We start from the raw sequence: 26,204 nt of genomic DNA on the forward strand, positions 1-26,204 counted from the left end.
ACGCAAACGACTAAGGGCTTGACAACTGTTGTGTTGCTACATCTTCATTGTGAGATGATGTCGCTTCACTCAGAGATGTGCCTACTCCACTCGTACATAATTCACTGCTATCACCATATTTATTTTTATAGTTGTAGCATTCATCCCGTTGTTCGATCGTTGTCAAGTACAGTATTTCATTCGCATTATAATAGATCAAGTACCCTGAATTATCTCAATCAAAATCGTCATGTTCAATAGGAGTACGACATGGCAATAATAAAGATCTGTCATTCCACATGACAATATAATAAGCATATATGACTTTCTAATTACGTTCGAACCTACCCCGTCTATCTACATCATGAAGATGATCATAATTCACTGGAATTTATGGAATGGGATGGTGGAAGTCAAACTCCCTCAACACCCTATCTGCAAATTAAAACTCGACAACATAAAAGTAAATCATTGGTGTAACAGTACAGCAGAAGGTAGAATCCACCATCAAATAATCAAGTACATCTTAATATATGTCATCATTGTTGTATAATCTCCAAATAAACTGTAAATATTTTAAATAAACGACTACACACCAAACTAAATTATAAATAAATTATATATAAAATTAGCTTTTCATTCATATATATATATATATATAATCTTTGTAGTACAAATCAATCCTCGATCTACATACCCTGACATTGTTGTGCACTAATCTCGTGTATTGTTTTTTCGTACACCATCTGCAAACAAATAATATGTGAAACTAACAAATAATATGCGAAATATATTTTAAACTAAAGTAATAAATTTTAAATTAGAATCAAAATATTACCTTGCAACAAGAGGAAAACCAGTCAAACTTGGAGTAGTTGGTGTAAAAAATGTCAGTCGTTGTCAAACCCACGCTTGCAATAATAGTAGGCATCCATTAACGTTCTTTCTTTTTTTTACCATTTTATAATAAGGATGCCTTGCACAACTCACGATATAAGAACGCTAATATTGTCAAACTCCAACTATATTCAACAACTTCCCAAGCCTCATCCATAAATTGGAGATACTTTGTGTGAACCAGATTACCAGAACTATCCAACATCAGTATCCTCCAATGAGTTGCATAAGATATGCTCGAGCTTCACGCTTAATCTCCTCTATCGTACTATAATAGGTGATTTTAAATTCCTTCTCCAACCAATTGATTCTCATACGATAACATTTCATATTTTCCTCATATGGCACCTTCCCAATATATTTTAAGCAAACTGCTCAACATTGAGATCGGTATAAGCTACCAATGGCTTTCCATTTATCGGGCATCGATTTGCATAAACACGTCTTCTAGAGTAATGGTGCATTCTCTCCATGGCAAATGAAAAGTATGAGTTTCCGGTCTCCACCTTTTAATTAATGCAGTAATCAATCCCGACGCTCTTCCTACTCTTGTTTTGGTCGATCGTGGAGGTACCCTTTTCCTAGATTTTCATAATTTTAATTATTTTTGTTGGGTTCACTTATTTTTATAATTATTTTTTCTTGTTTTAGCTTGCTCAGTTTACTTGGAATGATGTCCTTTTCCCTTTTTATCCTATTTTTTTTTCTGAAATTTAGGGTTGAATTTTTACCTCTTACTTTTTTCCCCTTAATTAGGGTGTAGTTTAAGTTTGATTGGTCTTATAATTAACAATGGATTACCCTTTGTTTGATTTGGGATGGCATGCCTATATTTTCTCTTTTGTAATAGGCTGCATGAATAGATCTTGATGTTTATTAAATTAATACATTCTCTGATAGATGTGAGGAAATAAATTCACTTTTATGTGGCCAGTACTCGGTGATGATATCTCGATACTTTGATGCAATTTGGCCTTTAATGTATGTTCTTATTATTTTCCCAGCCTGCTTCTTTGCTTTGAAGGTCTGGAATGTGCAGAAGGCCGGTGCTTCCGCTGTTCTTGTAACCCCCTAGACCCGGCCTACGCGTCTCGACTAAGTCTAGTGGATCACATTATGATTATTAAAGATATTTTTCGAAACCGTTATTCCATCAATATAAAATCACATTATAAATAACATGAAATTATAATTAAATTATACTATCAAAATCCAACTCGTAAATATAGTACGGATAAGTAATAAATTAATTTAAAACATGTCTTCAATTTCAAAATCACAATAAACCGAACAGTAATAGCAAAAGAGTCATTATAAAATCCGATATTTTAAAATAAGGTCAATGTCACCAAAATAAAGTCAACTTGCAAAATAAAAACATTACAATCTGATTTACTTCAAGAGATATGTTGATCCTCCAAGTGCTCGAACCGAGGTATCTAACCAACAGTATCTGAAAGGGGAAAAAACATTTTCGAAAGGTGAGCTAGGCTCACTGTGTCCCAACATTTCCATAAAATCACAATAGGTACAAATCATAGTCCAGTAAATCTCATAAATTCATAAAAGAGTTTAACTTTTGAAAATCATAGTTTAAACCCTTATCTGGTACACCATCAGTAGTTCCCAAAATTATTTTCCATATAGCTTACTTTATGCACATAGCAAAAAGAAAGCCGACTTAAGGATAGGCTATGAAGCTTGTATCCTTAAGCCCAAGTCAATAAGTCCATATAGCTTACCCTAAGCACACAGCAAAGGAAAGCCGACCTAATGAAACATCTTGGGGCCCTCAAGAGTCACATTAGGCCCATTTAGCTTGATCAGAGCTATTCCATCGTAATTCAATTCCAAAATTCAATTGCACCGTGACATAAATTCCATAAATCCAAAAACATGGTAATCATATACCATTTCAAAACAAAAATTAGATAGCAGTCATATTCCATAAATTGTCACATTAAATTGGTGCATCCATAAAACAATAACCAATGAATTCGGTGTACCACATATTAAAACCAATAAAACAGTTTAGTAATAAGTAGGGAACACACCTCGACAATAGGTTCAAATAGCAAATCTACTTATTGTTGGTTTCACCACGCTCTGCTACAGTTTTCGAACGGGTGAATACTGGCACACGTGGTTTAATTGATCTAAAAGAGCTGGGTCGAGCTGTCGAACGATCCGAAGAGTCTCTTGTACCTTCAAATAATAATAATTTATCAGTCTCAATTCCTATTTAATTGTTCAAAGCTAAACTTCTTAAGTATATAAGCCATTTTCGGGTTTGACTATCAATTTGGGATATTTCAAGTCTGAATTTGGCCAAATGGATTGCGGAATCGGAATCAAGACGTCGAAAAACATAAAGTATGACTTTCCGAAAATTTAAATTCTTGGTCGAAGTCAAAGTCAACCACTTTGACTGTCGATTTGGAGGCCTTCGGGTTCAAATTTGACAAAACGAACTTCGGAAACGGATTCGGGACGTCGAAAACCATCAGAATAGGTATACTCAGAAAAGATTAACGGTCGTTTAATGCTCGGTCAAAGCCATTTTAAGTTTTGGTCAAAGGAAGTCAACGGTCAACGGTCGGGTCGGGTCAACGGTCGGGTTGGGTTGGTCGGGTCGGGTTGGGTCAGTCGGTCAGGTCAGACCGGTTAAACCGGTTCAGACCGGTCAAAACGGTTCAGACCGGTCAAAACGATTCGAACCCGGTCAAAACGGTTGAAAACCGGTCAAACCAGTTTCCAGCAGCGTCCACTCTCCCTGTGGCGGCGCGTGTGGCGCGTGAGACCTCCTCCGGCGGAAATATCCCGAAAAAATTTCTAAAAATTATTTTGAGCGATTTCGAGATACTTACAACGATCGGTTCAAATTTTTGAACGGTGGAGAGCTCGATTTCAACTCGGCCGAATCTTTGACTACTCTACCTCCTCACGCGCCGCCGTCGACGGCGAACAAGGTTGACACCGACGGACTCGAAACGACATAAGGAACACGATGGTGCAGGAGGTGTCGTAAACGGAGCAACGATCGGCGGTGAATTTAAGATTTTCCCGGTAATAGAGCTAATAAAAACGTCAAGACTTTGACTGTAAATTCCTGACGTTTGGCAGCGTTTCACTTCAATTAAATTGAAGGGTTTGTTCCTCGCTCGATAATGAACACAATGGTGGTTTCAAAACGACGATCGGAATTCGGACGGCGTCTGGATCTGGGTCGAAAACGGACGTAGGGGAAAGTAAATTTGGGGTGGTGGTTTTCTGTTTTGAAACAGAAAACCACCCACGCATATAACATATATAACCAAAATTCACCTAATTTTATTGGGTAAATTCAGGGCTTAGTCCCTGAATTTTCTTTAACTCTAACACAAGCTCCAAATTTTAAAATCTTTCAATTTAGTCCCCAATTTTTGCCAATTTTTACAATTAACCTCCAATTTCAATTAAATATTATTTTTGTAAAAAAATTCGGGTTGTTACAATTCTCCCCCTTTACAAGAAATTTCGTCCTCGAAATTTACCTTATGAGAATAGTTGAGGAAACTGAGCCTCCATTGACTCCAATGTCTCCCAAGTAGCTTCTGAGGGGCCTTGATTACTCCATTGAACTTTGACCATTGAAATGCGCCTATTCCGAAGAACTCTCTCATCTCTTTCTAAGATATGAATGGGCTCTTCCTCATATGACAAATCAGGTCTCAGCTCTACTTCCTCAACCTGAATGATATGACTTGGATCTGGACGGTATCGCCTTAACATAAACACATGAAAAACTTCATGAATATGACTAAGATGGGAAGGCAACTCGAGCTGATAACCAACAGGTCCAACTTTCTTCAAAATATGATACGGCCCAATAAATCGCGGACTCAGTTTACCCTTACGTCCAAATCTCAATACTTTCTTCCAGGGTGAAACTTTTAAAAAGACCTGATCTCCAACCTCAAACTGTATATCTTTCCTTCTCTGATCTGCAAAAGATTTCTGCCTATCAAATGCCTCTTTCAGACGGTCACAGATCAATCTGACTGTGTCCTCTGTCTCCCGCACTAACTCAGGTCCCAAAGTTTTCCTATCACGCAACTCAGTCCAACAGATCGGAGTGCGACATTTACGCCCATAGAGTGCTTCATAGGGTGCCATACGAATGCTGGTATGATAACTGTTATTGTAAGCAAATTCAGCCAACGGCAAAAAGTTCTCCCAACTACCATGAAAATCGATTACGCAACCCCGCAACATATTCTCTAGAATCTGAATTACTCTCTCAGATTGACCATCAGTTTGTGGATGAAAGGATGTACTATAATCCAATCTTGTTCCCAAAGTCGTATGTAACACCTTCCAAAATCTCGAAGTAAATCTCGGATCTCGATCAGAAATAATAGACAATGGAACACCATGCAATCTGACAATCTCTGAAATATACAATCTTGCCAGCTTGTCCAAAGTATAATTTACTCTCACAGGAATGAAGTTGTAAGTCTGTCAACAATCACCCAAACTGAATCTTTTTTCAAAGGAGTCATAGGCAAGCCAGTAACAAAATCCATAGTAATACGCTCCCATTTCCATTCATGAATCTTGATAGGCTGTAACAAACCTGATGGATGTTGATGTTCTGCCTTAACTTGTTGACAAGTCAAACACCTAGCCACAAAATCAGATATGCCTTTCTTCATCCCAATCCAATGATACCTCTCTCTCAAATTCTGGTACATCTTATCTCCTCCGGGGTGCATAGCATATGGACTACTATGAGCCTCAGTAAGGATAGTCTACCTCAACTCAGCATCATTAGGCACACAATATCTACCTTTAAAGCATAAAACTTCATCCTGATCAATTGCGTAATCTGAGTTTGTCCCCTGCTCTACTTGCTCAAAGATGGAAAGCAAGGAGCTATCAAGGGGCTGCTTAGCCTTGATCTCATCAACCAAGGTCGGCTTAACTTGCAATTCTGCTAACAAAGTGCCATCGTCATATAAATTCATCTTGGCCATTAAAGACCTCAACTCCGATACCGTCTTTCGACTCAAAGCATCCGCTACAATGTTAGCTTTACCAGGGTGATAATCAATCACGCAATCATAATCCTTTAGAAGCTCTAACCAGCGACGCTGTCTCAAATTAAGCTCCTTCTGGGTCAGAAGATACTTTAAGCTCTTATGATCCGTGAAAATATAACACTTCTCTCCATAAAGATAGTGTCTCCAAATCTTCAAGGAAAAAATTACTGCTGCCAACTCTAAATTGTGAGTAGGATAGTTACACTCATGCAGTCGCAGCTGACGGGATGCATAAGCTACCACCTTACTTTCCTGCATTAAAACACAATCAAGTCATTAACGTGAAGCATCACTATACACTGTAAAATCCTTCCCGGACTCTGGTTGAATCAACACCGGTGCTTGAGTCAAAACCGCCTTTAATTTCTCAAAGCTCTCCTGTTGTGCCTCGCCCCAGTCAAACGGCACATTCTTCCTTAACAACTTTGTCAAAGGAGAAGCAATGATCGAGAAGCCCTCAACAAAACGTCGATAATAACCAGCCAAGCCCAAGAAACTGCGGATCTAAGATACGTTCTTAGGTCATTTCCAATTCATAATAGCCTCTATCTTGCTGGGATAGACCTGAACACCTCGCGCATAAATAATATGCCCCAGAAACGACACTTCTTGAAGCCAAAACTCACACTTGCTTAGTTTTGCATATAGACGATGCTCTCTCAAAGTCCGCAGAACGATCTTCAAATGCTCGTCATGCTCTGCCTCAGTACGAGAATAGATCAGAATATCGTCAATGAAGACCACCACAAATTGATCCAAATATGGTCGGAACACCCGATTCATCAAATCCATGAAAGATGCAGGAGCGTTCGTCAAACCAAAAGGCATCACTAAAAATTCATAATGACCATATCTAGAGCGAATGGTCGTTTTTGTAACATCAGATCCTTTAACTTTCAATTGATAATACCCCGAACGAAGATCAATCTTAGAGAATACAGTAGCTCCTCGCAATTGATCAAATAAGTCATCAATCCTGGGTAGTGGGTATTTATTCTTGACCGTCATCTTGTTCAATTTCCGATAGTCAATACATAATCTTAGCGACCCATCCTTCTTTTTCACGAACAGAACTGGAGCTCCCCATGGTGAAGTACTATTTCGGATAAATCCTCGATCGAATAATTCTTGCAATTGGACTTTCAACTCCTTAAGTTCCTTTAGAGCCATACGATAAGGTGCCATAGAAATAGGTGAAGATCCCGGATAAGTCTCAATCTCGAACTCTACCTCTCTATCAGGAGGTAACCCAGGCAACTCCTCCGGAAAAACATCAGGAAACTCGCTAACTGTACGAATCTCCTCGATCGTGGACAATGCACCTTTGGTGTTCAAAATACAAGCAATGAAGGTCTCATATCCCTTCTGGATCATACGATCAATTTCTATCGCTGAAACTATATTGGAGAGATAACCACGTCGTTTACCAATTAACACAACAGTCCGACCATCTGAAGTCTTCAGAGTAGCCCGCTTGTATTTGCAATCCAGCTTTACCTTGTGTTTATTCAACCAATCCATTCCAAGAATTAGATCGAACTCCTCTAAAGGAAGCTCCATAAGATCAGCGAGAAAAATTTCTCCCTGAACCTCGAGAGGACAACGCCGGAATACTTTATTCACTAATACTGCTTGTCCTACTAGACTTGTAACTGTAACAGTATTTTCAGTGTTCTCGATCGGAATCTGAAGGTTTCGAGATACTGAGCTCGATATATAGGAGTGGGTGGAGCCATTGTCCAATAGTGCAAAGTATGGAATGGAATAAATAGTAAATGTAACTGCAATAACCTCAGGCTCATCTCTGTCAACACGACGTCTAGTGGCATAAACCAAGGCTGGTTGTCTAGCCTCAGAAACTGTTGGCCCTCTACTTTGCTGAGGTCGGGCTCTACTGTCTGTCCTGAACACTGATCCTCGAGTCTTTCCTTGACTATGATCTCTAATTGGAGTCTGTACTGTAGTCTACGAACGCACAGGAGTCTGGGTAGCAGTCTGCTCAAATGAAGCTAGCTGAGAACAATCCCTCCGAAAATGACCACTAGATCCACACTGATAGCAAAGACTCATCTTCTTACGACACTCTCATGTGTCTTGTTTACCACAAAACTCACAGAGGAACCCATGATAATACGACGAGGAACCGCCTCGACTGCCAACTAACGGTGAGGATGCTGCAGGTCTGAAACGTGTATTGCTTCTCTGAGGGGCTGAAGTACGAGTCCTCTACCCGGACTGTGCTGATGACTCCATCGAGCCTGAAAATTTCTTAGATCGTTCCTGATCAACACGATCTCTACCAGAAGCTAAAACCTCTACCTCTTCAGCATCTTTGGCTCTGCCCACCAGCACATCAAATATTTCATCCTGATGGGTTACAACTTGCCTACGCAGCTCGTATCTGAGTCCAAGGGAAAATTTACGACATCGATCTCTCTCAGTAGGTACCATACTGAATCCATACTTCAGGAACTTCAAGAACTCGATCTCATACTCAGAAATAGTCATGTCTCCCTGAACCAAGTCTTGAAACTGTTGTCGTCTCTGAGCTAAGTAGCGCTCTCCCAGAAAACGACTCCGAAAGCGATCCTTAAATAAATTCCAGGTTAAACGATCGGTAGGAACACTACTGGTCACTGACTCCCACCAAGTGTAGGCATTACCATCTAACATTGCTACAGCACCCAGATATCTCTTAGTTGAGTCCAAACCCAACTGATCCATGCGTCTCTCTGTATCCTGGAGCCAATCCTCAGCTTCAGTAGGAGCTCCACCAATCTGTCCCCCAAAAGTTCTAACTCCATTGGCAATCAACGTCTGTGAAATAGGAACCTCAGATACAACACCAGTAGCTCTGACTGCTCCCTGTATTAACTGCAGAAACTGTCTACTAAAATTCTCATTCAATGCAACTCCAGTAGACTCTGACTCAATATCGGTCGCTCCTATGATCGGTGTAGTCATGCCAATACCATCGGTAGGTGGCATATTCGTTGGGGTCGTAGGAGCAGGATCACCTATCGGAGGTGGGGGATCTACTCGTATCTCATCAATCGGATCTGCAAATCTAGCCACTCGACCTCGTCCACGGCTAGTTCGACGACCACGTCTAGCACTCATTTTGGTAGATCTCGAGATTACTACAGAAGATAAACTTAAGGTTAGATAAGCACTTGGAGTCTCGAACATAGTTAAAATCTTAATAACTTTGTGACATGGCCTTAGTAACTCGTTTTGTAAAATATTTCAAAACCGTATTTTCAATGTGGACTCATACACAGTCCGAGGGTTAAAAACCAAAAGCTCTGATACCAATAAATGTAACCCCCTAGACCCGGCCTATGCTTCTCGACTAAGTCTAGTGGATCACATTATGATTATTAAAGACATTTTCCGAAACCGTTATTCCATCAATATAAAATCACATTATAAATAACATGAAATTATAATTAAATTATACTATCAAAATCCAACTCGTAAATATAGTACCAATAAGTAATAAATTAATTTAAAACATGTCTTCAAATTCAAAATCACAATAAACTGAACAGTAATAGCAAAAGAGTCATCATTATAAAATCTGATATTTTAAAATAAGGTCCATGTCACCAAAATAAAGTCAACTTGCAAAATAAAAACATTACAATCTGATTTACTTCAAGAGATATATTGATCCTCTAAGTGCTCGAACCGAGGTATCTAACCAACAGTATCTGAAAGGGGGAAAAATATTTTCGAAAGGTGAGCTAGGCTCAGTGTGTCCCAACATTTCCATAAAATCACAATAAGTACAAATCATAGTCCAGTAAATTTCACAAATTCATAAAAGAGTTTAACTTTTGAAAATCATAGTTTAAACCCTTTTCTGGTACACCATCAGTAGTTCCCAAAATTATTTTCCATATAGCTTACTTTATGCACATAGCAAAAAGAAAGCCGACTTAAGGATGGGCTATGAAGCTTGTATCCTTAAGCCCAAGTCAATAAGTCCATATAGCTTACCCTAAGCACACAGTAAAGGAAAGCCGACCTAATGAAACATCTTGGGGCCCTCAAGAGTCACATTAGGCCCATTTAGCTTGATCAGAGCTATTCCATCGTAATTCAATTCCAAAATTCAATTGCACCGTGACATAAATTCCATAAATCCAAAAACATGGTAATCATATACCATTTCAAAACAAAAATTAGATAGCAGCCATATTCCATAAATTGTCACATTAAATTGGTGCATCCATAAAACAATAACCAATGAATTCGGTGTACCACATATTAAAACCATTAAAACAGTTCAGTAATAAGTAGGGAACACACCTCGACAATAGGTTCAAATAGCAAATCTACTGATTGCTGGTTTCACAACGCTCTGCGACAGTTTTCGAACGGGTGAATACTGGCACACGTGGTTTAACTGATCTAGAAGAGCTGGGTCGAGCTGTCGAACGATCCGAAGAGTCTCTTGTACCTTCAAACAGTAATAATTTATCAGTCCCAAATCCTATTTAATTGTTCAAAGCTAAACTTCTTAAGTATATAAGCATTTTTTGGGTTTGACTGTCAATTTGGGGTATTTTGAGTCTGAATTTGGCCAAATGGATTGCGGAATCGGAATCAAGACGTCAAAAAATATAAAGTATGACTTTCCGAAAATTCAAATTCTTGGTCAAAGTCAAAGTCAACCACTTTGATCGTCGATTTGGAGGCCTTCGGGTTCGAATTTGACGAAACGGACTTCGGAAACGGATTCGGACGTCGAAAACTATCAGAATAGGTATACTCGAAAAAGATTAACGGTCGTTTAATGCTCGGTCAAAGCCATTTTAAGTTTTGGTCAAAGGAAGTCAACGGTCAACGGTCGGGTCGGGTCAACGGTCGGGTTGGGACGGTCGGGTCGGGTCAGACCGGTCAAACCAGTTCAGACCGGGCAAAACGATTCGAACCGGGCAAAACGATTCGAACCGGTCAAAACCAGTTGAAAACCGATCACACCGGTTTCCAGCAGCGTCCACTCTCCCTGCGGCGGCGCGTGTGGCGCGTGAGACCTCCTCCGGGGCCCTAAAAATCCCGAAAAATTTTCTAAAAATTATTTTGAGCGATTTCGAGATACTTACAACGATCGGTTCAAATTTTTGAACGGCGGAAAGCTCGATTTCAACTCGGCCGAATCTTTGACTGCTCCACCTCCTCACGCGCCGCCGTCGACGGTGAACAAGGTTGACACCGGCGGACTCCAAACGACACAAGGAACACGATGGTGCAGGAGGTGTCGTAAACGGAGCAACGATCGGCGGTGAATTTAAGATTTTCCCGGTAATAGAGCTAATAAAAACGTCAAGACTTTGACTGTAAATTCCCGACGTTTGGTAGCGTTTAACTTCAATTAAATTGAAGGGTTTGTTCCTCGCTCGATGATGAACACAACGGTGGTTTCAAAATGACGATCGGAATTCGGACGGCGTCTGGATTTGGGTCGGAAACGGACGTAGGGGAAAGGAAATTTGGGGTGGTGGTTTTCTGTTTCAAAACAGAAAACCACCCACGCATATAACATATATAACCAAAATTCACCTAATTTTATTGGGTAAATTCAGGGCTTAGTCCTTGAATTTTCTTTAACTCTAACACAAGCTCCAAATTTTAAAATCTTTCAATTTAGTCCCCAAATTTTGCCAATTTTTACAATTAACCTCCAATTTCAATTAAATATTATTTTTGTAAAAAAATTCGGGTTGTTACAGTTCTTGTTGCGGATGATATGGAAAAACCTTTAATAACTATGGACACCCCCGAAGAGGATAGTTCATCTGCCAGATACATTGAAAATATAACATTTCCGTCTGCCCTTACTCAGAAAACTTTTGGTGAAGTTCTAAAGAAGGCAATCAGTGGTGGGGATATGGTCAATATTAATCTCGTCTGGCGTGAGTCTGTTCCGCACCCTGATGATCGTGTGGAGTATGAGTTATGGTCCAACAGCAATAATGAATGTGGAGTTAAATGTGATATGCTGATGGAGTTTTTGAAGGATTTCAAGGGTGCTGCTCAGATACTTGAGAAAGGTGGCTATACTCAATTCACACCCCATTATATAACTTGGTACTGCCCTGAGGCTTTCACCATCAGCAAACAGGTGCAAATCTCAATGTATCAACCATGGGAGATATTGTGCACCCGATCCCGAACAAGATTTTAGCTCGGGTTATGAGGGGAAAGACGTCGTGATTGAAAACTTAAGGCAGCTATGTGTTTTCAGAGTTGCAAATGAGTCCAACAAGGCTTGGTTGTAGTGGGACTATGTGACAGATTTTCAAATAAGATGCTCTATGAAGAAAAAAAAAATATAACAAGGAATGTGTCGACGAGGTTATAAAATCTCTTGGTAAATAGTTAACTGAAAAAATCCTATATCTCACTTATATGTTCTGCTAATAGTACCCTCAAGAATCAAAATATTACTAGAAACTAGTTATGATTGATTATGATATTCTCATACTATTCATCCAGGGCTTGACGTTAAAAAGATCGATAACTGTATTAGAGACCCTAATGATGATGCCGATAATCCTGTTCTGAAAGAAGAACAAGATGCCCAAGTAATTATGTTATTCTTAGATATTTATGTTTTCTACTTTTGGTTTTATGTATTTCTTGTCATCCTTGACGTTTCTGGAGCTCTTAATTGTTGGTCAAAGAAGGCCAAAAGCAGCCGGCGGCTGCTTTCAAAATCAAGTGGGGGGCTGCTTATTTTTTTAATATTTTGTAATAGGGTTAATTACAAAATTGAATCATTGAACTTTAGGGTATTTACAAAGATTAGTCCCTAAGTTTCAACTATAAATACCCTAGCTCATTTAGCTTCAAAATCATCCCAAAATCTTCTAGTTCTCTCTCAAGTGTGTTGTGTAAACACCTGTAAATTTTCTCTTAGTAAAAGATCTGCAGCAGCCCGGAGACGTAAGCACAATTGGCTGAACTCCGTTATCAATTTCGAGTATTATTTTTCCGCTTTTATTTCGCATTCTCACTAATCTGGTTATAGGAAAATTACTCGTACTCGGTTTATTTCCTAACAACTGGTAATCAGAGCTTTTGGTTGTGAATTTTTTCAATTTTCTGCGAGGTTACTATTCATTACTATTCACGTGAATAGTGAATTTCGTGAATAGTGAAATTCGGTCGGCGATACGAGTTTGTCGACGGAGGTGTTCTAATACACGGCGGTTCGCAGAAATTGTCAGAAACGATCCAAACGAAGCCAGATTCGAGTGGGAGCGATGGCTGCAGACGAAGGGAATGTGAAAATTGAAAAGTTCGATGGTGCGGACTTTGGCTTTTGGAAGATGCAGATTGAAGATTTTATGTACCAGAAAAATCTATATCAACCTCTTTTAGGAAAGCAACCAGAGGGCATGAAGAATGAAGACTGGGCTCTTCTCGACAGACAAGCCCTCGGAGTTATCCGACTGACGTTATCCCTCAATGTTGCTTTCAACATAGCAAAGGAAAAGGCCACGACGGGTCTTATGGCGGCTCTCTCTAGTATGTATGAGAAGCCATCAGCCTCAAACAAAGTTCATTTGATGAGGCGATTATTCAATTTGCGGATGACAGAAGGGGCATCGGTGGCACAACACCTAAATGAACTCAACACAATCACAACCCAATTGAGTTCAGTGGAAATTGAATTCGATGATGAAGTTCGAGCTTTAATTCTCTTATCATCTCTACCAGACAGTTGGAATGCTACTGTTACAGCAGTCAGCAGTTCGTCGGGAAACAGCAAATTAAAATTCGACGATGTTCGGGATCTGGTACTGAGCGAAGAAATTCGACGAAGAGAATCGGGTGAAGCATCAACCTCCTCAGCCTTGCACACGGAGTCTAGAGGGAGAACTTCGAAAAGAAATTCAAATTGTGGCAGATCCAAATCCAGACGGGGAAAATCAAGAACAGTAAATAAATATTTTACCTGTTATAATTGCGGCAAGAAGGGTCACTTCAAAAGAGATTGCCGAGCACCGAAGAAAACTACTGGCGCACAGGAATCTACCAACGTGACAGAGGAGACAAGTGATGCCATGATTCTAAGCGTCAACAGTCCGATTGAATCATGGATCTTGGATTCAGGGGCATCTTTCCACTCCACCCCATGCCAAGAAATCATGGAGAACTATGTCAGTGGTGATTTTGGGAAGGTTCATCTTTCTGATGATGAAACCTTAAAGATCGTCGGAAAAGGAGACATCTGACTAAAGCTGCCAAACCAGACCACCTGGAAGCTGACAGGAGTGAGACATATTCCTGGCCTCAAAAGAAATCTGATTTCTATTGGACAGCTTGATGGAGAAGGATATAGCACAACCTTTTCAGGCTGTGAATGGAAGATTACCAAAGGAGCACTCGTCATTGCGCGTGGTAAGAAGACTGGTACTCTCTATGTAACCTCAAGTTTAGAGAATATCATTGAAGTAGCAGAAACTGATGGAAAATCAAACCTATGGCACCAAAGGCTTGGCCATATGAGCGAGAAAGGAATGAAGATACTTCTGTCAAAAGGGAAGCTGCCGGATCTAAAGAATGTAGATGTCGGACTATGCGAGGATTGCATCTTTGGCAAACAAAAGAAAGTCAGTTTTGCAAAGAAGGAAGGTGTGGGTTTATTTTCTGAAGAAGAAATCAGAAGTCTTTGATACCTTCAGAAAATGGAAGGCCATGGTGGAAAATGAGACTGGTTTGAAAGTCAAGCGGTTGAGGTCTGACAATGGAGGAGAGTACAGAGATAGTAGATTCAGAGATTTCTGCGCAAACAATGGGATCAAGATGGAGACAACAGTTCCCATAACACCGTAGTAGAATGGCGTAGCAGAGCGCATGAACAGAACTCTGAATGAACGTGCCAGAAGCATGAAGATACATGCCGGATTGCCCAAATTTCTATGGGCTGAAGCTATCAACACTGCAGCTTACCTGATCAACCATGGACCCTCAGTTCCTTTGGATGGCGGAATACCAGAGGAAGCTTGGAGCAAGAAAGAAATAAACCTTTCACACTTAAGAGTGTTTGGTTGTATTTCTTATGTACACATAAACTCTGCTGAAAGAAGTAAACTTGATCCCAAGTCCAACAAATGCGTCTTTGTTGGTTACGGTGGTGATGAGTTCGGTTACCAGTTTTGGGACTATGAAAATCGAAAGATCATCAGAAGCAAAGATGTCATTTTCAATGAAAATGTGATGTACAAAGACAGGTCAACCGCAGAATCAAGTAATACGGAAGCTGAAACAAATGAATTTGCTGAGTTCGAGGAGATTTCTGGAAATGATGTTCAGATCAGTCCTGAAGCAGTTCAAGAGGAAGAACCAGGCACACCAGAACTGAGACGCTCCTCCAGAATTCCTAAACCAACCCAACGGTATTCGCCTTCTTTGCACTACTTGTTGCTGACTGACAATGGTGAACCAAAGTGCTATGATAAAGCAATGCAGGTGGAGGATTCAGTCAAGTGGGAGTCTTCAATGAAAGATGAGATGGACTCGCTTATGTCAAATCAGACGTAGGAAGTAGCTGAATTACCACCAGACAAGAGAGCGCTCCATAACAAGTGGATTTACAGGATCAAAGAAGAGCACGATGGGAGCAAACGCTACAAAGCAAGATTGGTAGTCAAAGGTTTTCAGCAAAAAGAATGTATTGACTACAATGAAATTTTCTCTCCAGTCGTAAAACTGTCTACAATCAGACTGGTGTTGAAAATTGTAGCTGCAGAGAATTTACATCTTGAGCAGTTAGATGTAAAGACAGCTTTCCTTCATGGTGATTTGGAGGAAGAAATCTATATGAGGCAACCAGAAGGCTTCATAGAAGCGGACAAGAAAAACCTGGTATGCAGGTTGAAGAAGAGCTTGTATGGTTTAAAACAAGCTCCTAGACAGTGGTACAAGAAGTTTGATAGTTTCATGAGTAGCAGTGGTTTTATCAGATGCCAAGCAGATCATTGTTGCTACATTAAGAGGTTCGACAACAGCTTCATTATTTTATTATTGTACGTGGATGACATGCTCGTTGCAGGCTCAGATATGCAAGAGATTATAAACTTGAAGCAAAAATTGTCGAAGCAGTTTGCTATGAAGGATCTGGGCGCTGCAAAGCAGATTCTTGGGATGAGGATCAAAAGAGACACAAAGTCGGGGACTTTGATGTTATCACAGACTGAGTACATCAACAAAGTACTCTCCAGGTTCAACATGCAAAATGCTAAACCAGTAAGTACACCTTTAGGTGTTCATTTCAGACTCTCCAAAGACCAATCACCAAAGACGGAGGAAGAACGTGCACACATGGTGAAGATGCCGTATGCCTCAGCAATTGGAAGTCTGATGTATGCCATGGTTTGTACCAGACCAGATATTGCTCATGCAGTGGGAGCTGTTAGGAGGTACATGAATAATCCGGGCAAGATACACTGGGAAGCAGTCAAATGGATCCTCAGATATCTGTGGGGTACCACAAACAAAGCACTTTGTTTCAAAGGTGGAGATACGATATTGACAGGATATGTAGATGCTGACTTAGCTGGAAATGTCGACATCAGAAGAAGCACTACAGGGTATGTCTATACTCTAGGAGGAACCGCAGTGAGTTGGGTTTCTCAACTACAGAAGATAGTTGCTCTCTCCACAACTGAAGCAGAATATTTCGCTGTTACGGAAGCCAGCAAGGAGATGGTTTGGCTCCAAAGTTTCTTGGAAGAGTTAGGCAAGAAACAAGAAAACAATGTCTTGTATTGCGACAGTCAAAGTGCTATTCATCTAGCAAAGAATCCGTCTTTTCATTCCAGGACGAAGCACATACAATTGAGATATCATTTTATCTGGTCTCTTCTGGAAGATGGGATTTTGAAACTTGAAAAGATCAGTGGAGCTCAAAATCCGGCAGATATGTTGACAAAGACGGTGACCACGGGCAAACTGAAGTTGTGTTCAACTTCAGTTGGCATGCTAGAATAACAAGACTAGAAATGTTGCTGCATCGATCGAGGTGTGAAGACAGATTGAAATCAATCTTCAAGTGGGAGATTGTTGGTCAAAGAAGACCAAAAGCAGCCGGCGGCTGCTTCCAAAATCAAGTGGGGGGGCTGCTTATTTTTTTAATATTTTGTAATAGGGTTAATTACAAAATTGAATCATTGAACTTTAGAGTATTTACAAAGATTAGTCCCTAAGTTTCAACTATAAATACCCTAGCTCATTTAGCTTCAAAATCATCCCAAAATCTTCTAGTTCTCTCTCAAGTGTGTTGTGTAAACACCTGTAAATTTTCTCTTAGTAAAAGATCTGCAGCAGCCCGGAGACGTAAGCACAATTGGCTGAACTCTGTTATCAATTTCGGGTATTATTTTTCCGCTTTTATTTCGCATTCTCACTAATCTGGTTATAGGAAAATTACTCGTACTCGGTTTATTTCCTAACATTAATTGTGGAAGACTGTATACTAAAACAAAACATTTTCTGTAGGTGGTAAAAGGATCCAGGGGTGATGTTACCATATTGCCTACCCTTGTTGTCAACAATCGACAATATAGAGGTTTGCATTCATGCCTATATTTCAAAGATACAATTTCGGTTCTTTCCTTTCTGACATATCTGTGTACAGGAAAGCTGGCCAAAGGTGCTGTTCTAAAGGCCATCTGTTCTGGTTTTGAAGAGAACACCGAACCAGCTGTATGTTTGAGCGGTGGTACGTTTTTATTGTATTTTCGTACAAGCAAAATATTTTAGTCTGTTTCTGCTAAGGGGCTAGCGTAGAATGTAGTCTCCGGCTTCCAAGAGAAAATTGTGTGACCAAAATTACCAAGGGGCAAGGCTAGTCTCTTAGAATTCCTGAGCCTGCTCTGTGAAGATGCGACTAATCTAGCAGTTCAACTTACAACTGGTTATTTGAAACAAAAATGATGGTGGGTTCCTCTGTTTCAGATGTGGAGACGAATGAATGCTTGGATAACAATGGTGGTTGTTGGCAAGATAAAGCAGCCAATCTCACAGCTTGCAAGGTACAAATTAAAACATTTTGGATAGAGATTCTGTATGTACTTACAACAGGATTAACGCCTTTCTCTATATTTATATGCTCAGGATACTTTTAGAGGTAGAGTCTGTGAATGTCCATTGGTTGATGCTGTGCAATTCAAAGGAGATGGTTATACTCACTGTGAAGGCGAGGATTGAGATTCATTGTTGATAATTTCATTTTCCAGGATTTAGCTTTTACTTCAAAGATACTTTTGAAATATAAAATTAGGGTCTTTCTTATGATGCCTGGTGTTTGTATTTATGTCTCGGTTTGAAGCCCGTCATTAACTTTTATTTATGCTTGTTATATGTTAGATAGAGAGAAGACAACTTCATTGAACATGGACTTGTTACCTGTTTTTATTTTCAGTCAAATCTTATATCTGCATAATCTTCTTTCACAATGCTATTTTCTTTTTGCCATTAAGCTAGTGGACCTGGAAGGTGCAATATTAACAATGGAGGTTGTTGGCATAAATCACAGGACGGCCATTCATACTCTGCTTGTTTGGTTAGTTTCTAAGCTCCTACTATTATTTTCTTTACCATCCTTTTGAAAATAATTTAAATTCTAAACGATGCTTTGAACAGGATAACGGAATTAAATGCCGGTGTCCTCCTGGGTTTAAAGGTGATGGTTTCAAAAGTTGCGAAGGTGAGTTCCCCAATGATTAAATATATGTTTTGAGATGTTATTAGGAACTCAAACTAATACGTTCGAATTCAGTAAAATAGATAGAAGCTTTGTGTATCTGGAGGGGATTAAGTTATTTAATGTTTCTGCCATTCGTTGTCTTGCAGATGTCGATGAATGCAAAGAGAAGAAAGCCTGTCAGTGCCCTGAATGCAGCTGCAAAAATTCCTGGGGAAGCTATGAGTGCACTTGCAGCGGAGATCTTTTGTATATGAGGGACCATGATACCTGCATAAGTGAGTTTTAGGATTTGTCCGGAACCTATTTCCTTTCTAGTATATAATATATGGTTAATGTTTTGATGTTGATTCCTTTCTCTATCACAGGTAAGACTGGTACTGAAGTAAGATCGGCATGGGCTGCTGTTTGGGTCATTTTAATCGGCTTGGGGATGGCTGACGGTGGTGCATATCTTGTTTACAAATATAGATTAAGAGTAAGTTAGTGAATTATATCAACCCTTGGAGTGCATTGAATCCTCTAGCATATATTGTGTTTCTTCTTATAATGTTGTCCTGTTTTGTTACTTTTTGCAGTCATACATGGACTCCGAAATCCGAGCTATAATGGCGCAGGACATGCCTCTGGATAGTCAAAGCGAAGTTCCAAACGTAAGTGAAGATTGTGCTTGAACGAAAACTTGAATACGTAGGTGGTCGATGTGGTTGTTGTTATACCCTTGATTCATCTGGATTTCAGGCATGGATGTTATTGATATGTAAAAGTATCTGGGACAATAAACAGGTTGGGATTAGAAGTTGGTCTTTGTTCCTTGGTGATTTAAGACCATAACATGTTGAGAATAGGGGATGACTTGGGGCAATGGTCTAAGAAATTTGATTTACAAATTCTAAATCCCCAGGATCTTTGCATGTGGCAATTGTGTAATGTATTTAAGCCAATTAGTCCTTTTTGACAGCCACTGGAGGTTTTGAATTAAAAAAGCCATTGAAAATACTGAACGACTGAAGGATGGGAAGTTTTTGGATTAAAATATGGAAATCTCATATTTAAGGCATTCACCCTAAACAAACCAGCAAGAATCCTACACGTTCAAAGTAACCAACGTCGTACCATCATCAAGTCCAATGCCCATTCCATTGTAAGCAATGGGTGCATACATCCATAAATCATCGGAACTCAACATCTGCAAATTTCCCCAGAAAAAACAAGAAAAATCAGTTCTGCAGAATGGAGATTATAATGATCATCTTTTCTGTTTTTTCTTACCTTGATTTGGAGCTGCAATGGCTCCCGTTGGCTCCAATTTTTTCCCTTGGAAATCCTTTTGGAGAAATGGGTTTTCGGTTCTAAGTGTTTGCTGTCATATAAAAATACATGTATATAAGGTATGTATGTATATATGCATGTACAACTCAGATGTACTAAAATAATGCAACGATTAGCAGGTACCTTAAACACCCGGAACCATGTTGTGAAGACGAGTGTTCTATGGCCTTCGTAAAATTTTACCTGGAATGGAACCACACACTCTGTCCTTCGGATACTTTTGTCTCGGAATCCGAACAATAGTTCACGAATCTCTCTGTGTAATTGATAGTCATTAGTAGAAGTGAGCAAAATTCGACTCAACTCTAAAAATTGATTTTTCAACTCAACTCAAATTAATTTCGATTTGTAATTTCATAAACTCGACTCGAAAAATATTTTAAGTTCAAATCAAATTGTAAAATACAACTCGGATAACTCAAAATTTATAGTAATTGGTGGATTGAATTTTAAGTTTGAGAATTCTTCGACTCTATATGATATATGTATATTACATATAAAAAATACGAAAAATATGTGTATTGTATACGATTATAAAAATCATTTAAATTGGAATCAAATAATATCATAACATTATAAATATTTACAATCAAATTTAAACAGAAACTCAAAAATTTGACTCGAATCGAATTTTATAAACTCGAATCCAAAAAAATTCATATCTACTTCGAGTTATAAATTAGAACTTGTCAACTCAAATAACTCGAATTTTTTTTGCTCAACTCAACTCGACTAGATCGAATGTTCACCCCTAAGCAGAATCGTATCTTTTACGTCCGTCTTAACGTTAGGACAAATGCATCATTTTATGTAATAACAAAAATTAGTAATTATAATACAGGTTTTAAAAGTATGATGATCAAAGTAAGAATGTCCTAAAAGTTCGATGAACATCAATATAATTTACCTAAGAATTTAAGTACTAAACTAAGATAAAATGATGTTTTGAGAAATCAAATAAACAATTAAATCATAACTAAAACATAATATTTTGTTGACATGAATATTATTTTATTAATAATAGTATTATTACAAGTATTAGTTTTGTTGTTTAGGAGACATGGATATAGTTGCATTCCACTTCGATATTAAGGGATGATTATTCACGAATAATAACAATTCTTTTATCGTTGAAATTATTCGGTTTGTGTAAATATTTTTAACTTAAACAATTGATAATATTTATATTGTGAATTTACAATAATTCTCGATTAACTCATGCATTATCTAAGTCAACCTTTTAATATAATAGCAAGGGAGAGGACAAAAAGCAATTATTTAATAAACTTCGAAAGCTAAACTTCCAAAAGAAATTATCTGAAAATTTGTTTATATTCATTATCATTTTTCCATAAAAATCTCATCGTTTTATGGAAAAATATTTAATTAATTAACAAATCACATTTAAAATCTTAATTCTTTTCTTTTTCCTAAAAAAACTCCATCCGAGAATACTTTACAAATCTCATCGTTTTAAGAAAAAAAAAACTCCATCCAATATAGAAATGATATACAATTAGAGATATGTTCGATTTGTTTATGTTCACGAAAAAGTTCATTTATATCGATGTCAGACATTCGTGGTGCTCGAACCTGAGACCTTAAGGAATACAACAATTTCTTTACCATTGAGGTCGCTCCGTTTGTGCTTTTTTTTTTACATTTTAGATATTGGTGAAGGTATAGATTAAATTGAACAAAGAGTAAACTTTGAAGTTCAAATTATGAAATCTAAGGGGCTTAAAGACTAGTGGTATTATTTCATAATTTCGACGAACATTAAACAAACAAGTTGACAAACACAAAAACGAACATGATCATGATCATGACGCTAAACGAACATGTTGACAAATATATAAACAAACATGTTTGCAAACGCTAACCAAACCAAACAGGAACATCTTAAAAAAATAACAAACATACATGAACACGACATCAAAAAATTTAAACGAACTCGAACCGAATATGAACATCTTCAAAAATAAACAAACGATCACAAACACAATATTATCCGTTCAAATCCGATACATTTACACCCCTACATACAGTAGCAGGACTTGAAGTTTTCATGTAATTCCCAGCTGAACTAAGACAATCTATGTCCACCATTTTTGATACAGTAAGTTTAGAAGGAGCAGCTATAGCTGAGTATCCACTATTAATGTATCTGAAGCAAATACAGTAATGAAGCTTAAATTGTATATCTGTTAAAAAGGAACTTGAATTGTATTAATGCTAAAAAGGGCACTACAAAAGGAACTTTTTTTAATAAATATAAAGTAAATATAAAATAATATATGTTTAAATATTTTTAATTATTTGGTCATGAACGTCAATATTCTTGATAATTGTGGTGCTTAAATTTGGGAGTTCAAGAGAAAATAATTAGTTCTTTAACCGCCTAAATTGTTTGGTTTGTGCTGAATTTGTTTTGGATTTTTTTTTATGCATTTTATTTGAGTCTAAGTAGATTTCAACTGATTTTTTTTTATTAAATTATGTTAGATCAAATCTAATTTGAATGAGATAAATTGAATTTTGAGTAGTAGATCTAAGATACAGCCAATATGCAATGTATGTAACAGATTATAATATTTTTGCATCATATTGTACCCGTGATCACCGAATTGCTTGAAATGTCGTAAACTTGTCCATTGCATAATGTCGTAACCGTCCCTCGGATGGGCCGGGAATCGGACTTCGATTTAAATAAAACATGTTAAAGCCGCCACCGATCATTTATTTTTTAGAAAAAATTTAGGTTGACCGGACACCTTAATTTACCATCTTACTTTATCTATATTTTACCATAAATATGTCGGATTCGAGACTCGATTACAGTCAATGAAGGATTAGCACCCTTGTACTGGCCTTTCAGCATCAATTTAATTTTCCAGTTGTCTTAATTGTAAAAATTAAAAGTTAAATTAAAATTAAATTTAAAATCCAATCCAAATTACATGCCTTTGATCGATTAAAATTCCCCTAAAAAAGTCAAAAATAAAATGTTAGATCGTAAAATAAAATAAACAAATGTTAAATAAAAAGAAAGAATTTAAAAAGGTTAAATTAAGAAATAAGAATAAAAACTAAGTTACGATAAAAAATAAAGAATAATAAAGTGAAATAATAGTAAAAGAGAAATAAATAAAAAATGAAGAAAATGTTAAATAAAAAATTGAAGAAAATATTAATTTCTAAAAGAAATAAAAAGGAAAGAAATATTAAATTTTAGAAGAAATAAAAATAATAATTAAAAAAATGAAAAAAGTGTTAAAGGATCAAATTTGAACAAATTAAAATTTAAGGACCAAATTGATGCTAAAAATGAGCGGCAAGAGAAAAACAAAAATGTAAGGGGGCTAAATTGTGAAATGTAAGAAATTTAAACAGGGATTAAATTGAATAAATTCAAAATTCAAAGGTAAATTCATAACAGTTGACCAAAATGAACTATGCATCAAACCTTTAGGGACGGTGGAAATAATTTAAAAATATTGTAATTACACCAAGGTCCCCCTATAAATACCCCTAAAATAACAAAGATATCATTCAATCCCATTTTTTTAAAAAAAACACTCCCTCTCTTCTAAACTCTTTCCCATCTCTCTTATAGCCGACTGAAAACCGGTGACCAACTGTCGTCCAAAACCGTCGACCGCCGCTTCGGCCACCACCCACAGTGGTCGAAGCATCCTATCCTAGTCCGTTCGAAGGCCCTTTCAACCTCAAGCTAATCTTACCGACCAAATCATCAAATAAAGCCCCTCTTGACGTAGATATAAGTCGAAACTGTTCGGCTGCCTCACCTTTTTATCGACGGTGCCTCGAGTTCTGGTGGTCGTTCGTCTCCTGGTCTCCCTTCCCTCGAAAAACTAAGTAGCCCTCTCGTTTTCTCGATTTTTTGTAGGTTTCCTCTTCGAAAACTGACCCCTCTTCTTTTTGTTTGTAGGATTTTATAGGTGATTTGGGGTTCAATTTCTCTCCCATCGATCCCGAGATCCTTGGGATTTGATTGTTAACGAGGGATTTGTTTCCCACGTCGTTTCGATCTTTGATGTTTTATTGTGATTTGTCGTTGAAAATGAATCTTGTTATGATTTGTTTTCTTGCTTGTTCTTTTGGGTTCGGTTTGCATGTTACTGAAATCATGGGGAAACGATTTGTTTCCTTAGTGTTAACTTGTTTGCGTGTTTGTCGCCATCTTTGGGAGATTCGGTTTCTGATTCATTGTGGGCTTCGAACACTACCGTGGGAAAGTCAGTACGTGGCCTTCACGTGCCGTTTGGGAGGTTCTCGATGTTTCCTGGATCATCTGGGATTTGATCTTGGCAGTTGGATTAGTTGCAATCTAATGGTCCAAATTTGGCTGTGTAGCAATACACCATTAAGGGTTTTAAAACCCTTGATTTGCAAACAAACCCCAAACCAAATTTCACATTCCCACTTTGACCATCACATTTTGCAAACAATTTTCTTGTAAGCTTTCACATGCAACCGTATTTATTCATTGCTAGTGATTATGTGATGAATGATCTCATCACACTACAGCAAAACTGATATGTAGCGGTGTTTTTAGCGGCGTTTTTAGCGGCATTTGGAGAGAAAATATCACAAAAGTTAAACATATAGCAGCGTTCACAATCGTAGTGCCACAAATTGATACTTTAGCGCCGTTTGTTGTAAAAATGCTACAATAGATTTGACATTTAGCGGCGTTTTTATAAAAAAAATGCCGCAATAGGGTGGTTTATTACTGCGTTTGTTAACCAACGCCGCAATAGATCGATAAATTAGCGGCGTTGATACCATAAACGCCGTAATAAATTAACATATAGTGGCGTTTTAGCCAAAACGCCGTAATAGATCGGTAAATTAGCGGCGTTTATACCACAAACGCCGCAATAGATTACACATATAGTGGCATTTATTCTTAAAATGACGCAATAGTGATAATAAATAGTGTCATTTTTAAATAAACGCCGCAATAGTTTTAATCAATAGTGGCGTTTTTTAACAAATGCCACAATAGTGTAATCAATAGTGGCGTTTTTTTGTATAAACACCGTAAAATGTTAAATATATATTCCTTTTTTTCTCCTACCTGAACCCTAAAATCAATTAAACTCTTCTTCCCTCAAAGCTTCTTCTTTGGAACAACAATAGCTCTCAAACGATTCCTACCGACGTCGTCGTTTGTATGTCCCGGCGACCAAATCGGGCCTCTCACCGACGAACTATAAACACAACTGCACGGTTTAATCCCTCTTATCATTAATGATCTTTTTCATTTTTTTGATCTTCTGAAAATGGGGAAAACCCAAAAAGCTAACGTATTTGAGAAAAAGAGAGCAGATGTTGCCTTGAGTAAGAGAAATTATCGTCGACGGAATGTCTAAGTGGCGTATTTGCTCTGATGACGGAATGTCTTAATTAAAATGTATGGTTGTTGTTAATATGTAAAATCAACTAATGTTTCTCCATATAATGTTTATATATATATCAGTCAATTTAGTTGATGTACATTAGAAATGAAATATGTAAAATCAACTAATATTATCTAAATAAAAGGTAATTAGCGGCGTTTATATCCAGAAACGACGCTATAGGTACGTACTTTAGTGGCGTTTTTATACAAACGTCGCTATATACTAGTACTTTAGTGGCGTTTCTATACAAACGCCACTACATACTCATAATTTAGTGGCGTTTTGAATCTAAACGCTGCTATAAACTCGTACTTTAGTGGCGTTTTGAACGAAAACGCCGCTAAAGACTCGTACTTTAGCAGCGTTTTTATATAAACGCCGCTATAGACTAGTACTTTAGTGGCGAATTTATACAAATGCCGGTATAGACTCGTACCCTTAGTGGCGTTTTTAGATAAACGCCGCAATAGATATAATATTTTGTGGCGTTTTTTAAGATAAACACCGTAATAGATATAATATTTTGCGGCGTAAAAACGCCGCTATAGGCTATGGCAGTAACGACTCAGTAGAATTTTCAATTAGTGGCGTTTGTAAACCAAACGCCGCAAAGTATTATAAAAACCCCAAAATCAAATTTCTTGCCTGAGCCCTAATTTCGTTCTCACCATCGTTCAGCCAAGCGTTCTGGATCCCCTTTCAGTGTCATTTCAGCAACTCCGCCTTGCCCTCCATCATCGGTTCATTTTCTTTCTTCCGTAGCCA

At 38.0% G+C, this 26,204-nt stretch overlaps 1 pseudogene; it reads left to right on the forward strand.

Moving 5' to 3' along the window:
- Positions 1-343: 343 nt before the first annotated feature.
- LOC120144789 lies at positions 344-19,386 on the forward strand (annotated as a pseudogene).
- The last annotated feature ends 6,818 nt before the right edge of the window (positions 19,387-26,204 follow it).

Source organism: Hibiscus syriacus, unplaced genomic scaffold (assembly GCF_006381635.1).
Source record: "Hibiscus syriacus cultivar Baekdansim isolate YM2019G1 unplaced genomic scaffold, ASM638163v2 tig00110890_pilon, whole genome shotgun sequence".
Classification (NCBI taxonomy): Eukaryota; Viridiplantae; Streptophyta; class Magnoliopsida; order Malvales; family Malvaceae; genus Hibiscus; species Hibiscus syriacus.